The following is a 17,113-nucleotide window of genomic DNA, read 5'->3' on the forward strand; positions in this document are numbered from 1 at the left end:
AAATACAAGTGTTCCCAAGACATGTACTTTCTATCGGGATGAAATGAAACTGAAGCTTACTTTTTTGTTCAGGGCTGAAATTTTCATATGATTTTCATTGTTGGTCACTAAGAAATGGAAATAGAAAGAAAGACACAATGAGAGATACTGGCACACAGTAATCAGGCCCATAAGACATTAAATCAGGAAATGATGGCTGACATTTAAACACTATCATGAAAATAGAGAAACTTACTTTGGTTGGTCCTGCTTTTAAACTGGAAATGGAAAGATAATGGAAAGGAGGGATCAGAAAAACAAATGAAATATATTCATTATAAATATAGAAATTAAATAAAAATGACATGTTTATTAAAGTGAAAGTGGGTGTAGAGCATCCTGGTCAGCTGAAGAATCTTCATGCAGTACAATATGTGGTGGGAACTGAGAGACACTTTACACTGGTAATAATGAAAGAAACGCTTACTTTTCTCCAGATAAAGACCAAAATGATGAGCGCATCCAGAGCCGGGGTCATGGACATGAGCATCTTTAACCACTGATAGAAGACGGAGCCGGGCGGCCAATCATGTGGGAGCATGCTGATGACCTGAACAGGAACAACCGGGGTCAGAGGTCAGAGGTCACTGGATTCTTACATTAGCCAAGGCTTCTTATGGCATGAAGCCCCTCGGGTAACGATAACGCCTGAAAACACAACACTAGAAATGTGCACGATATAAAAGAGGGCGAGTCATTACCTTTGCTGAGTATGCATGGATATGCAGCTCCAACTGAAGGAGTAGACTGGTGAGAGTCACAGAGTTCGGTGAGGACACGCTGTCCTTCATCTCAGCCATTTCATCATGTGACACTGTTCCTGAATACAAAGAAGATGCATTTCAATTTGGCAAGACATTAGCTCAGGTGCTAAGAACAGTCGTCTGGCAGTCGGAGGGTTGCTGGTTTGATCCCATCCCTGGGTGTGTCTGAGTGTCCCTGAGCAAGACACCTAACCCCCAAATGCTCCTGACGAGCTGGTCGGTGCCTTGCATGGCAGCCAATCGCCATCGGTGTGTGAGCGTGTGCATGAGTAGGTGAATGGGAAGCATCAATTGTACAGCGATTTGGATAAATGTGCTATATAAATGCCAGCCATTAATAACAGCAGGGAATGATGAGCCTTGATGCCATTTACATTAAACCTCAACAAACATTGCTAAATTCATGGTGACTTGTCTGACTGAAACAGCTGTAGCAGGAAGCAGGTACCTGTCAATGGGCAATGTGATTCAACATAGAGATACGCCAATGGGAAAATGTCCAGGTGCATTTTGGGCGTGCCCATGGGAACTAACGCCGTGCTTTTTCTTGTGTTTTCACCAGCAAAATTCATTTCCTGAAAAATGAATGATGAAAGAACGGGATTTTGTGAGAACAAAATGGATTCCCAATTCCTGGAGGCTGTATCTGTTTCTAGATTTTAGATTCTTTTTGTTTTGCTTCAGCCACAGTAAACTGAATCTTGTATTTTCACCAAATTATTAATGCAGCTTTACACTTTGACCATGTGTTTTTGAAAATTGCCAGGGAACTGCAGGAAAATACAGAATAACCATATTCAAATATGATTAACGCAGGTGTGCAGTGTAGCTTACACTTCCTATCTGTAAGATGCTCTGGTCTTTCACAAGCTGGCCATCCGGATGGCAGACTGTCCTGGGGTGCAGAATCACTGAGAAAAGAACAAAATCACTCTGATTAGATCACACTCCCCAAATCACACTGCAGCAACAAAATAACACTCCCCAAATCACACCTTAGAGACAAAATAACACTCCCCAAATCACACACATTTCACCACATGCAGTACCAAGTCCTTCCAATGGAGGGAAGAACGGTGAAACCGATGTAGGGCTTGTTTCACATAACTTGTGTGATTCACGTAAGTGAAACAAACCCACTATTCTAGCGCGAATGGCATCGACGCAAAATCGCCGTGCCAGTTTGTTCCCCGGTCTCCCCTACTTAAATACTTAGATGATGCGTAGTGGTAAAGCAACACTGGATCAATGCAGCATTTTACTCTTACCGTCATACTCGTCCCTGCAAAACAGACTCGGATCCTCAAGAATCACGACGTATTGTGGTACCTTTAAAGTAAGGAGCGGAATTATGAACAGCCAACGCCAAAGTGGCATACTGGCTGTTTGGGACGCAATCCGATTCATAAATTGTCATGGTGGGAGGTAGTACCCGGTGGGTCCACCAGAGGGCTGAGGATCATTAGTTCCACCTGTTCCTCATTAACTCCTGGGGAATTGCCTTCCCCAAGAGTATTTAAAGCCAGTGCTGACTCCCTTCAGTGCTTTTGTGTTCAACGTTTGCACGTGCACAAAGCCGGTAACACACCAGGTAGACGCTGTTCTGGTAGAGTCAGGTACGGTGTTGGTTATTTACAAAAATCTCTGAGACTACCAAAAAATTAGGTAAGGAAGGCGCTCGGTTGTGGTGTTTGTTCACCGACGCCTTCCTGAAAGGTTTTCATTTCTTCCTTTTTGTTTTGGGCTCGTGTGAGCCGGTGGTAGAGGGACGTTGTCCCCGGTATTGTATTTTTCTAGGTTGTACTTTTATTTGGGGAATTCACTATTATTTCTCAGTGCTCACTTCCCAGCACTATATCTGGTTTGTGTATTCGCCATGTTTTCTGAGGGTTGTTTTTATTTTCTACAGCTGTTTTTTGGGGCTTAATTTCAGTTCTCCATTACCGCCTACGGGTTAGTTTCTGTTCCTCCCTGTGTCCCGGGAGAAGGTCTTATTGTTGTATCTCACTTTCTTTATTGTGAGTTCGCCTTCAAGGGTCGAACCTCAGTCGCTACTGGCCCTCCACCCTGCCCCTACCCTACATAAATGCAAGTATATTGTATAAACTCACCAAGATAAGACGTGAAAATAACAACCTGTACACCAAAGAACGCAGTAATGAACTAACAACTTTACTCGTTCGAAGCGTTTTAAATGTAAACCCTTCGTTCGAAATCGGAATTATGACGCAGATGCGGCGTTGTGAGCTGTCACAGAGGAATCGTCACGTTGCGGAGAAACAGGCCGCATTCATGAGTAATTGTTCCTTAATTTGAAAATATTACATTATGGTCCAAATACGGATTTCAAAACTAGGTTATGGATCTAGAAACGCGGCCGACATGTTGCTACCTACTTCCAGGCCCACAAGTAGGCCAACTGCCATTTTTCCGTCGCACTTTATGAAAATTACAGGAAATCTGTATTTTAAAAAACTGTTTCAATTCCTATTACATGTTTTTAATTTGTATGGTTCTGTTAGCAGATAGACTGTGACATAGACCCTTTACCAAAACAGAAACTGGAAAAAATAGGCCAGTCCCAGGAATTCTGCAAGTGAGGTCAAACTCCCCAGTAGAAAAGACACTAAAATAGTAGGAGTCATGTAGTGGTTAAGGTACATGACTGGGACCCGTAAGGTCTGTGGTTCGATCCCCGGTCTAGACACAATAAGATCCGCACAGCCGTTGGGCCCTTCAGCGAGACCCTTAACCCTGCATTGCTCCAGGGGAGGATTGTCTCCTGCTCAGTCTAATCAACTGTATGTTGCTCTGGATAAGTGCGTCTGCCAAATGCCATCAATGTAAATGTAATGGGTCATGCTCGGTTACTCAGCTGGTGTGCAGACAGATGGGGTGTGGGTTTCCTACAGATGCACTGAGGGGTGCTCACTTTGGACCAGAGTCTGGGAGAATATGGATGGAAGCTCTGTTGTGCAGAGAATCAGCATCCACAATAAATAAAGTGTGTGATCATGGACAGGATGCTGGATTGATCTGCTCAGGTAGGACTCTGTGTTATTCAGCTCTTTCCATTGTTCTTTCCCCAATTCAGTACATTGGATTTCAGATTTTTTTATTCAGATTTTTTTTCATAGTACAATAATAACACATGCGCGCACACACAAACACACACACACACACACACACACACACATATATATATATCTATATGTAAATATATATAATATAAATATATTAACCAATCATGTACTGCCTGTTCAACATATTAACCAATCATGCACTCTCAGTCAACCCACAGAGCAGCAGATGATTGGCCAGAGTGGTGTCCCAGGAGTGCATGATTGGTTATGAGGAACAGGTGCAGAAGTATCGTTTTTGTAAGGGTACAATATGTTATTTCGGACTTCTAACGGTCAAGAGAGGAACAAACACGCTCAAACCACAACACTGTTTATCCCACCCCCTTCTCTGTGAACGCACTGACATTGACACACCATTAGCTGTAATTAGCTGTTAGGAACGGATTTAGGAACGGATTTACAATGGTCTTGTAATGGTATGTTTTAGCACAAAAATACCTATTACCTATTGTATGTTCTGTATACCGCTCATGTGCAAGTGTTGGATAATTTATTTTCTGCTGCGCTCTGAGCACCTGTGGGTTGCTGGTGGCTTTTTTCTCAGACAGGAAACGTGTGGGTGATCTTCAGCAGGTACCCAATGTGGTCTGTATTTGGGCGATGGTGGTTTCATTTGACGGTTTCATTTGAAACTCATTGTGCTGGAGCACAACACAATACATTTGTGTCACTGTCCAAATACTTACGGGCCACACCCTATGCTGTATTTTCATTATAATTACCACAATAGTGGGAGGACTTGAGAGAATTTATTTGCAACTTACTGACCAAAGGAGTGCATCAGAAAAGAACACACTGGCTGTATTGTACAGTGTATTAGCTCTCTGTGTTTTTTCATTTTCACCACTGAAGTTGAAGCACAAAGGTCAGGGAAGAGGGAGGGGTTAAGTGAGAGAAGCACAGTTCAGCTACTCAATATGTCAAGAATTACATCATATTTCAAATAGTTGCTTCAGTATGTTTTTATAAATGACACTTTTCTGATTAATCAAGAAAAAACTGTAATTTATAGAATTTTGCCTTTTTAATTTGTCAACTTTGTTTTTCCGTGGCAACATACCCTGCTGAAAGCAGTTCAAGCTATGTTTTGAGACAGCTGGTTGTTGATGACCAGCTTGACCGGCTCCATTTCCACACGGGTTGAGCTGGCATAGCTGGGTTTTACAGCAGGGCAGCTCATGACTTCTGCAAGGAGCAGGCAGGAAGTGAGCTCAGGTCTATGTCGTGAGAGGTACCACTAAAAATAAAATGAGACATCTAGGGCTGAGAGGCCTTGGGTGGAAAATGCAGCGGTCCGCTCGCTAATCTGGCTAGCCACAGTGGTCATGCAGCCACTTGTCAACCACAAGACAGACTGTCTAAGTGTGTCGTGGATAGCCAAGCTGAGCGTTTCAAGATTAAAAAGGTGAAATCATCTAAATCGGTGCTTCTTGTCGTGAAAATGGACAATTTATTCATAAGAAATACCGAAGCAACAATCTGCAAAATATTTTTGTGGAAAAAAAAGAAAGAGAAAAAGATTCCCAGTTGAATTAACTTAATTGTAATGATTAGTTTGCTTAATATCTCAAAGAATATGAACATTAATGTGTAGTTAAGTAGGTTCAATGTAATGTTACATATGAAGCAAAACCCACATTGGTTGTTGTACTTAAACTTATTTGCATGACATTAAGGTTATAGAAAACCCAGAAGCAGAGCTCTACAGCTTTAACCAGTCAACTGCCCCTCGTAATAGTACTGTAAAACAAAAAGTACAAAGATCCCACTCTGTCAATTGGTATGTCTATCCAGCAGACTGTATTGAACAATTTGAATATTTTAACAAAATTGTACAGGTTTGTAGCCAAAAGTGGAGTGAAAACCAGCATTTCGTCACTAATTTATTTCATGATAGTTTGCAGAGTTTGTTTCACAAACGTATACCGAAGGTCCTTACTCCAAGCATACATTTTAGGTTTCTAATATCAGAAAAAGGATCTATCTATGAGGGAGGTTGTATTTTTACACATGCCACTGAGTATGAGTTGTGATTTAAGTGAAAGTGAAGGCTTGTCCCTTGTGGAATATATTCAAATTTGCAAGATGAATGAGAGATATGTGTTGAATAAGTTGGAATTACTGCATCCTGAGTCGGCTGAACTTTAATGAACACTGAATGAGTTACGTCTGTAAGTTCCAGCAGAAGAGAAGCTAAAGCAGTGATCTGATAGTCTGCGTTCTGGGTTTGCTGACATCGGAAACAGGAAATAAAAGAACACACCGTCTGTGCTTAAATAAACCACCAGGGGTTTGTATCACCATTTGACCAGTGGCGTTCAAGTGCCTCATCATGCAGGCAAACACAGGGTTTGCTTTGATCTGTGAGTACTGCCAAATGTCTTGCAATGTAAAGATTTTTTAGCACACAGGCATGTTTTTGGGATGAAGTTTACGTTTGATTGATCCTATAGTAATGCATTTGCAGCTGATGTGACCTTCTTAGCACTAAAATTCACACGCAAAAATAGTCATTAATCAGGGAATCATTGTATTGACCTGCATTACGGGGAAAGAAGAAAAATATGTGAAGTGAACAAATCGGCCTTTTCTTCAGCAGATGAAGTACCTTGAATGATAATCAAATGGAGACACAGTTTTGAATTAGATGTAATGTGTTTGACTTCGATTTGGATCATATTAAGAGTCAGATTTGTTGCATCTTTGATTTAGTGGTGAGAAACAGATTGGTAGTTTGTTGCTGTTACTTTGTAACTTACTGGTTTTGGGGCAGTTGAATATTTCCTATTTCCTGCATCTTTGTGGTTGTGTCTCTGTAAAATAATGCAAGTGTATAACTAATTGAACCAAACTGAAGTCAGTGTTCAATGCCACAGTGTTACGGGACCAAATAATGTTAATGGCCTGAGCTGTAGTGTTTTAAAACAATAGCTGAATTCAATTCATGAAACACTGCGTGTGTAGTTGCTATTAGAAAGTCACATGATTCTAAAACAAGCAAACACATTTCAGAATTAGTTGCCGAGGAACAACAGCAAGGAGTTGTTATTGAACATGAAAATGAATGGAAATATAATTTTTAAATTATAACTGAGGGAGGTTGTATTTTTACACATGCCACTGAGTATGAGAGAGCAATGGTGTGATGGTGAAGAACACAGATGAAGCACAGTTTTATTATGTTGTGCTGAGTAGACAGTAGTGGAGAGTAGAATGGACAGAAAGTGATGTGTGTGGAATATATTCAAATATGCGAATACAGACATGGAACCACACTGACCATTAACTGACCATTAAGCCTCATACCCCCTCACTGGCCGGGGCCTGAGTTTGCCCAGCATTCAGGGGATATCATGAGAACAGATATCAACAATGAGGGTGTGGGCTGTTCAATTTTAAATTTTAAACATAATTGTAATTTTGTTTTTCCTTGCGCATATTGATTCTGCCGATGATTCCTGACTGTTCTATTTTGCAGTGCTGAGTCTTATGACCAGATTGGGTGAGTGTTCACAGATTCTCAAGCAAACACCACCTTCTGTCACCTAAAGATTTACATTAAACAGTATTCAAACAGCCATGGGAATTATGATGTGCTTAAATTCATAACTGATAACAAAATTTTAGTATTCACAATGACTGTATGACAGCACTATGAGGTGTTTGATCTGACTGCATATGTCAACAGTAGTGTCTAATGCCATCATAAAATATGGGTCACAAACAGAAGCAGATCTTTCCTGTTCTATGAAAACATAGCATTGATCAGGACACTGTAAACTTGACATGAGTATTAAAACATGTGTACTTACACAGTCGATGTGCTGTTTGTACAGGGAGCCCCAAGACTGCACTGACTGTGCAGCCAAACTGGCCCCTGTTTTTCACTGGAGAAACTGTTACACTCAGGTGTTTGGGACAGCCAGACGTACTCACCGGGTTCGCATGGAGTAAATTTGAATTGAACGGCTGGAGGCTGGAATACAAATCCCATGAACACACCTACACCATCTCACCTGTTACTACTGCACACAGTGGTACATACAGGTGCGCCGATTCCAGCTCCCACAGTGATGATGTCACACTGAACGTGTCAGGTGAGTCAAAACTGGTCATCAGGTGAACATAGGTGTCTCACTAGTGCCAGGGAGACCATATTTAACACATTTACGTAATCTGGCCCAGGGCACACTTTATTGTAACCTAAATCAGAACATGATTATCTCCCTCGAGTCATGGCTACAATGCACGACACGGATAAGCAAAATGTCTTCTACTGAAGAAGCCAGTTTACGCTGTATGTTTGATGAGACCATTATTATGAACATGGGGAGAAACATGTTCTCGCTCTTACAGAGAAACCCCGGCCTGTCCTGACTGTCTCTCCACATGGGCGGATTCATGCAGGAGAATCCGTCAATCTCTCTTGTGAGGTTACAGTGACCTCTACTGGCTGGGAATATTACTGGTACAAAGCCAATGGATCAGATGGCATTGGCAGTACAGCTGAAGGCTCGTACATCCTCAGTGCTGCAGCTCATACAGACACTGGGTGTTACAGCTGCAGAGCAGGGAGGGGAAACCCAGTCTGGTACACAGACTACAGTTACCCCGTCCGCATACAGGTGACAGGTGAGTGCTGGTACACAGACTACAGTTACCCCACCACATACAGGTGACAGGTGAGTGCTGTTAAACAGACTACAGTTACCCCGTCCGCATACAGCTAACATGTGAGTAGTATTACTATCAAACGCAAATTCAGAACTCTGCTTCTAACCCCCGGAAACTTTTCTCCATTTTCTCCTCTCTCCTCAACGCACCGCCTCCTCCTCCTCAGTCCTCCTTCGCTGCTGATGACTTTGCTGATTTCTTCGATGAGAAGGTCGCAGTCATCCGCAGATCCTTTACAACCGCCGCCCCCCTCACTGTGCCCTTCCCCCCCTCTAGGCCCATCCCTTCCTTTTCCACTTTCTCCCCCCTTACAGACTCTGATGTTTCTCAACTCCTGCTCTGCCACCGCCCTACAACCTGTGCCCTTGACCCTATCCCCTCTTCTCTTCTCCAAACTATCACACCTGACATTCTCCCATTTGTCACCTCCCTTGTCAACTCCTCCCTGTCTTCCGGCTGTTTTCCGGCATCCTCCAAGAGGGCCCACATCACTCCGCTGCTAAAAAAGCCTACCCTGGATCCCTCCATCATCCAGAACTACCGCCCGGTATCCCTTCTTCCTTTCCTTTCTAAAACTATAGAACGAGCCGCTTCTACTCAACTTTCTTCCTTCTTTTCTAACAACAACCTGCTAGACCCCCATCAGTCTGGCTTCAGATCGGGCCACTCGACAGAGACTGCGCTCCTCTCCGTCAGTGAGTCACTTCATGCCGCACGAGCAGCCTCCCTCTCCTCTGTCCTCATTCTTCTAGATCTCTCTGCTGCCTTCGACACTGTGGATCACTCCATCCTCCTGTCTGCCCTGTCAGCAACGGGCATCTGTGGCACAGCCCTGGACTGGATTGAGTCCTACCTCTCTGGTCGCTCCTTCCAGGTTGCCTGGGCTGGTTCGGTATCGACACCTCGGCCCCTCGCCACAGGAGTTCCCCAGGGCTCAGTCCTTGGCCCGCTTCTTTTTTCTCTCTACACTCGCTCCCTTGGCCCTGTGATCACTGCACATGGGCTATCCTACCACTGCTATGCAGACGATACCCAACTCTTCGTCTCGTTCCCGCCGTCTGATACGCAGGTTTCAGCCCGTATCTCTGCTTGCCTGAGGGACATCCAGAGCTGGATGGACAACCACCATCTAAAGCTCAACCCAGGTAAAACTGAAATGATATTCATCCCTGCTAATACCTCTCCCCATCTGGATCTCTCCATTTCCCTCGGGGATACCACACTCACGCCGTCACCCAGTGCAAGGAACCTCGGCGTGGTAATGGACAGCAGACTGTCCCTTTCCGAGAACATTGCGGCGGTGACCCGGTCTTGCAGGTTCTTCCTATACAATATACGGAGAATCCGCCCCTTTCTCACCCCCTACTCGACCCAGCTCCTGGTCCAAGCGATGGTTCTGTCCCGCCTGGACTACTGCAATTCCCTCTTGGCTGGCCTCCCAGCGTCTGCCATCAGACCCCTCCAACTCATCCAGAATGCAGCAGCTCGTCTGGTCTTCAACCTTCCCAAATACTCACACGTCACCCCCCTGCTTACTTCCCTCCACTGGCTGCCTGTCATGGCTCGCATCAAATTCAAAACATTGGTGCTAGCCTTCCAAGCAGTTAAAGGGTCTTCCCCAGCTTATCTGCAAAAAATCATCAGACCCTACACCCCTGCCAGACCTCTTCGTTCAGCCTCCACAGGCCGCTTGGCACCTCCCCCTCTCAGAACCTCCACCTCACGCTCACGACTACTGTCTGTTCTGGCTCCACGGTGGTGGAACGAACTCCCCGTTGAGGTCAGAACTATAGAATCCCTCCCCACCTTCAAGCGCAAGCTGAAGACACACCTCTTCAAACAGCACCTCTCCCCATCCCTCCCTACCTCCCTGTGAACCTTAATTGTTGTCTCTGTGACTTGTGTATCAGTATTTTAGTTGGCTAGGTAAGCAGTGTTTGGATAGTTAACTTTGGTGACTTTTGCTCTGTTTGTTTGTTTAAAAAAAAAAAAAAAAAAAAAAAAAAAAAATGGCCCTTGTCCTTATCTTTGTTGTACAGGTAGCAGTTGAAATTGTACTTACCTCTAGGGTCTTTCAGCGAACTTATCCCTGGTTATGGGTATGCACTTTGTTGTACGTCGCTCTGGATAAGAGCGTCTGCCAAATGCCAATAATGTAATGTAATGTATTACACAGACTACAGTTACCCCGTCCACATCCAGGTAACAGGTGAGTGATCTTAAACAGACTACAGTTACCCCCTCCACATACAGGTAACAGGTGAGTGGTATTACACAGATTACAGTTACCCCGTCCACATCCAGGTAACAGGTGAGTGCTGTTACACAGAGTGCAGTTACCCCACCCACATACAGGTAACATGTGAGTGCTGACTGGTATTATGTTGCGTGTAAAACCTGCAAGGTCCCACACTACAGTGGGTATTACTGTGAAACCACATGATTTCATCCAACTTCTGGGATGTTTTCTCAGATTTTCAAACAAACATCAACTTCTGTCACCTAATAATTTACATTAAACAGTATTCAAACAGCAATTGGAATTTGTATCTGCTTAAATGCATAACTGATACCAGAATTTCAGTACTCACAATAACTGTATAACAGCACTATGAGGTGTTTGGTCTGACTGCACATGTTAACAGTCATGCCTAATGCCATGTTACAATAGGGGGCACTACAGAAGTCACAAACAGAAGCAGATCTTTCCTGTTTTATGAAAACATAGCTTTGATCGGTAATCTTGACACGAGCATTAAAACACCTGTACTTACACAGTCGATGTGCTGTTTGTACAGGGAGCCCCAAGACTGGGCCAGGGCACACTTTATTGTAACCTTAATCAGAACATGATTATCTCTCTCGAGTCATGGCTACAATGCACGACACGGATAAGCGAAGTGTCATCTACTGAAGAAGCCGGTTTGCGCTGTATGATTGATGAGACCATTATTATGAACATGGGGAGAAATTATGATGTGCTTAAATTCATAACTGATAACAAAATTTTAGTATTCACAATGACTGTATGACAGCACTATGAGGTGTTTGATCTGACTGCATATGTCAACAGTAGTGTCTAATGCCATCATAAAATATGGGTCACAAACAGAAGCAGATCTTTCCTGTTCTATGAAAACATAGCATTGATCAGGACACTGTAAACTTGACATGAGTATTAAAACATGTGTACTTACACAGTCGATGTGCTGTTTGTACAGGGAGCCCCAAGACTGCACTGACTGTGCAGCCAAACTGGCCCCTGTTTTTCACTGGAGAAACTGTTACACTCAGGTGTTTGGGACAGCCAGACGTACTCACCGGGTTCGCATGGAGTAAATTTGAATTGAACGGCTGGAGGCTGGAATACAAATCCCATGAACACACCTACACCATCTCACCTGTTACTACTGCACACAGTGGTACATACAGGTGCGCCGATTCCAGCTCCCACAGTGATGATGTCACACTGAACGTGTCAGGTGAGTCAAAACTGGTCATCAGGTGAACATAGGTGTCTCACTAGTGCCAGGGAGACCATATTTAACACATTTACGTAATCTGGCCCAGGGCACACTTTATTGTAACCTAAATCAGAACATGATTATCTCCCTCGAGTCATGGCTACAATGCACGACACGGATAAGCAAAATGTCTTCTACTGAAGAAGCCAGTTTGCGCTGTATGTTTGATGAGACCATTATTATGAACATGGGGAGAAACATGTTCTCGCTCTTACAGAGAAACCCCGGTCTGTCCTGACTGTCTCTCCACATGGGCGGATTCATGCAGGAGAATCCGTCAATCTCTCTTGTGAGGTTACAGTGACCTCTGCTGGCTGGGAATATTACTGGTACAAAGCCAATGGATCAGATGGCATTGGCCAGATTGGCAGTACAGCTGAAGGCTCGTACACCCTCAGTGCTGCAGCTCATGCACACACCGGGGAGTACAGCTGCAGATCAGGGAGGGGGAACCCAGTCTGGTACACCGAGTACAGTCACCCCGTCCACATACAGGTGACAGGTGAGTGGTATTACACAGATTACAGTTACCCCACCCACATACAAGTAACAGGTGTGTGCTGTTAAACAGACTACAGTTACCCCAACCACATACAGGTAACAGGTGAGTGCTGTTACACAGAGTGCAGTTACCCCACCCACATACAGGTAACATGTGAGTGCTGACTGGTATTATGTTGCGTGTAAAACCTGCAAGGTCCCACACTACAGTGGGTATTACTGTGAAACCACATGATTTCATCCAACTTCTGGGATGTTTTCTCAGATTTTCAAACAAACATCAACTTCTGTCACCCAATAATTTACATTAAACAGTATTCAAACAGCAATTGGAATTTGTATCTGCTTAAATGCATAACTGATACCAGAATTTCAGTACTCACAATAACTGTCTAACAGCACTATGAGGTGTTTGGTCTGACTGCACATGTTAACAGTCGTGCCTAATGCCATGTTACAATAGGGGGCACTACAGAAGTCACAAACAGGAGCAGATCTTTCCTGTTTTATGAAAACATAGCTTTGATCGGTAATCTTGACACGAGCATTAAAACACCTGTACTTACACAGTCGATGTGCTGTTTGTACAGGGAGCCCCAAGACTGGGCCAGGGCACACTTTATTGTAACCTTAATCAGAACATGATTATCTCTCTCGAGTCATGGCTACAATGCACGACACGGATAAGCGAAGTGTCTTCTACTGAAGAAGCCGGTTTGCGCTGTATGATTGATGAGACCATTATTATGAACATGGGGAGAAACATGTTCTCCCTCTTACAGAGAAACCCCGGCCTGTCCTGACTGTCTCTCCACATGGGCGGATTCATGCAGGAGAATCCGTCAATCTCTCTTGTGAGGTTACAGTGACCTCTGCTAGCTGGGAATATTACTGGTACAAAGCCAATGGATCAGATGGCATTGGCCAGATTGGCATTACAGCTGAAGGCTCGTACACCCTCAGTGCTGCAGCTCATGCACACACCGGGGAGTACAGCTGCAGAGCAGGGAGGGGGAACCCAGTCTGGTACACCGAGTACAGTCACCCCGTCCACATACAAGTAACAGGTGTGTGCTGTTAAACAGACTACAGTTACCCCAACCACATACAGCTAACAGGTGTGTGCTGTTAAACAGACTACAGTTACCCCACCACATACAGGTAACACGTGAGTGCTGACTGGTATTCTAGAGTGTTTAAAACCTGCAAGGTCCCATAATGCATGGGAAGTTTTATTATACGACATTGGCTCAGGCGATAGGAGTGGTCGTCTGGCAGTCGGAGGGTTGCCGGTTCGCAGTATCCCTGAGCAAGACACCTACATCCCAAATGCACGGCTGGTTGGTGCCTTGCATGGTAGCCAATTGCCGTATGTGTATGAATGGGTAAATGAGAAGCATTAATTGAATGGTGATTTGAAAAAATGCCAACCATTTACCTTTTAGTCCCATACTGATACCATAACTGTGAACATAAGAGCTTTTCCATTGTTTATTCTTGAGAATATTTTCTAAATATAATTAGAAATATAATCCCAACTGCCCTGGTTATTTGTCCCTCTGTTTGGGTGGTTTGTTATCTCCATAGTCAATCAAATGAAAATGTAACAGAGACCCAGTCTGTCTGCTTACACACTACTGCCTAAGTCCACTCTGGCTGTAGAGCCAAAATGGCGCCCACTGTACACCAGAGAGACTGTCACCCTGAAGTGTGTGGTGGACCCCAATGGCATTTTTTAAAATAATCATGCAATTCCCTGGAATTTGAGAGTTTGATTCAGATATTTCAGGGGACTTATCTTGAAATTCCACTAAATCAGCTTTGGTTACGAAGCAATTTCCCGCCTCACGCAGCTTGAGATTTACAGATGTACCTGTGTAAACATTACTAACAAGATTCTAGCTAGTGTCACAGCTGACGGCAAAACATACAACCCCCTCCCTTCATCGGCTGCAGTTGCAGTGATTGGTCATTCCAAACTGGGGTGGGAATCGGACATACTCAGGCCTTCATTGGGCACCAAATAAAAATAAAAAGAGTAATCTCTGCGTCTCTCCACAGGCAGAATGATGTGCGGTCTGGCTGCTGCTCCCTTCCTGCTGGCCACCATCGTCCTGTGTGTGAAATGGCACAGGAGACCAGGTGATGTCCTTTTCCGGGGATTTACCCTCTGAAAGTGATGAGTCAGGTTTCAGGCTGCACCACTGTTCATCTGTTGTGTTGACACGTGTTTGTTGATGTACAGGGCCATCTAATGAAGCAGCTGTCCAATACGCTGACGGGACTGTGGAAATGGACATTTAACATGCAGAACTTCTCACAGAAGCTGGAGCAGAGGGCTTATGTGAAATTGTAAAGCTGTGAATTTAAAGGATTAGTTTTCTCTGTGATGACCCTCGGCTTGCAGGAGGGGAAATCCTTATTTGGGGTGCTCTCAATGTGAACAGGAAGTTGTTGTGCCTTTAGAGTGCAACGAACCTGATCTTCTCATTCACCAAGGCTGCATTTGTGATGTTAGTCTAAGTTAGTTACCTTTGATTGCGTTGTGTTTGTTCTAGGTCAGCTCACTGAATCTTGTATTTGATGCAGCAAATTGACATAGGCTTTCATGTGTCTGAATGCATGTGTGTTAAATTGGATAGACATTAAAGTGTGTTATTCCATTATTAAAGTGTTGTATAGTTCTGTTACTTAGAAAAAAGGACACACCACACCCATCTCTGCATTTTCAAGCAAATGAATAAATACATAAATACACAATAGAAAACGTCAAATAAGAACGAAGGAAAATGAGTCTTTTAAGCTTTATTAGAAAATATCTTATTGATGTGTGTAAGGACCTGAGAAGCGAGCAGACAGCGCAGAACCTTGAATAGGCAGCAAAACCAGCACCTGATCTCCGACACTAAAGGAGCGCACAACCGACTTTCGGTCACACAGTACGAGGGCCCCTGCAAGTTCTTAAAGAACAAATCATGTCTGACTCGTCTGTTAGGTCCACTAATGTGTTGGACTATGTAAGTGAGTTTCGAGAGCGCTTACATCGGGCTTGCTCTATGGCAAAAGAAGCACTTACCACTTCTCAGAGCGCTATGAAAAAGCGTTATGACCGGAAGTCGGTTGTGCGCTCCTTTAGTGTCGGAGATCAGGTGCTGGTTTTGCTGCCTATTCAAGGTTCTGCGCTGTCTGCTCGCTTCTCAGGTCCTTACACTGTGGAAGAGAAGTTAAGTGATACTGACTATATCATTCGCACTCCTGACCGTAGACGTCAGTCCCGAATGTGTCACGTAAACATGTTAAAGATGTACCATGCCAGAACTCCAAAACAGGAGGAGGATAATGTTTTACCGGTCTCGGTTATAGCTTCGGTGTTCCCGGTGGTCACTTCTGATCTGGCTGGGGATGAGGACGGTCTGCTGCTCCGTAACGCACCACAGCAGTGCGCTAAGCTACTAAATTCAGAAGTACTAGCGGATCTGTCTTCCCACCTTACTCATTTGCCAAAAGAACATAGTTCCGATATGGTCAAACTAATCACAGAGTATCCTATGCTCTTTAATGACACTCCTACACAAACATCAGTGAATAACTCTGCCCCAATCCGGCAACACCCATATCGAGTGAATGCTGCCAAACGGGCGGCCATGAAAAAAGAGGTACAGTATCTCTTGGACAATCAGTTGGCCCGTCCTAGTTCAAGTCCTTGGAGTTCGCCGTGTTTGTTGGTGCCCAAGCCAGATGGAACACTCCGGTTTTGTACGGACTTTCGGAAGGTCAATGCAGTTACTGTACCCGACTCTTACCCTCTCCCAAGGATGGAGGTACAACGTCTTGGCTTTTGGGATGAGAAATGCTCCGGCCACCTTTCAAAGGTTGGTAAATAGTGTTTTATCCGGTGTTCCGAACTGCAATGCGTATCTGGATGATTTGGTGGTATATTCCAGTACTTGGACAGAACATGTACAACTCCTCCAAATGGTGTTTGACCGATTAACATCTGCTTCGCTAACTGTCAACCTTGCCAAATGCGAGTTTGGGAAAGCAACTGTCACCTACTTAGGGAAGCAGGTTGGTCAGGGTAAAGTACGGCCTGTTAATGCAAAGATTATGGCCATTACCAATTTTCCCGCACCTACGACCAAACGCGAGTTGCGTAGGTTTATTGGAATGGCTGGCTACTACCGTAGCTTTTGCCGTAATTTTTCTTCAGTCTTAGCTCCCCTGACAAGTTTGCTCAGTTCGGCAAGACAGTTTATCTGGACACAAGATTGTCAACATGCATTTGAAAGCGTCAAAGCCTTGTTGTGCAGTGCTCCCGTGCTCGCCGCCCCGGAGTTCGCGCTGCCGTTTAAGTTAGAGGTAGACGCGAGCGCCTTGGGAGCTGGAGCTGTGCTACTGCAGGAAGATGCAGGCGGAATTGATCACCCCATCTGTTTCTTTTCGCGGAAGTTCACTAAGCCCCAGCTAA

Source organism: Conger conger, chromosome 2 (genome assembly GCF_963514075.1).
Source record: "Conger conger chromosome 2, fConCon1.1, whole genome shotgun sequence".
Classification (NCBI taxonomy): Eukaryota; Metazoa; Chordata; class Actinopteri; order Anguilliformes; family Congridae; genus Conger; species Conger conger.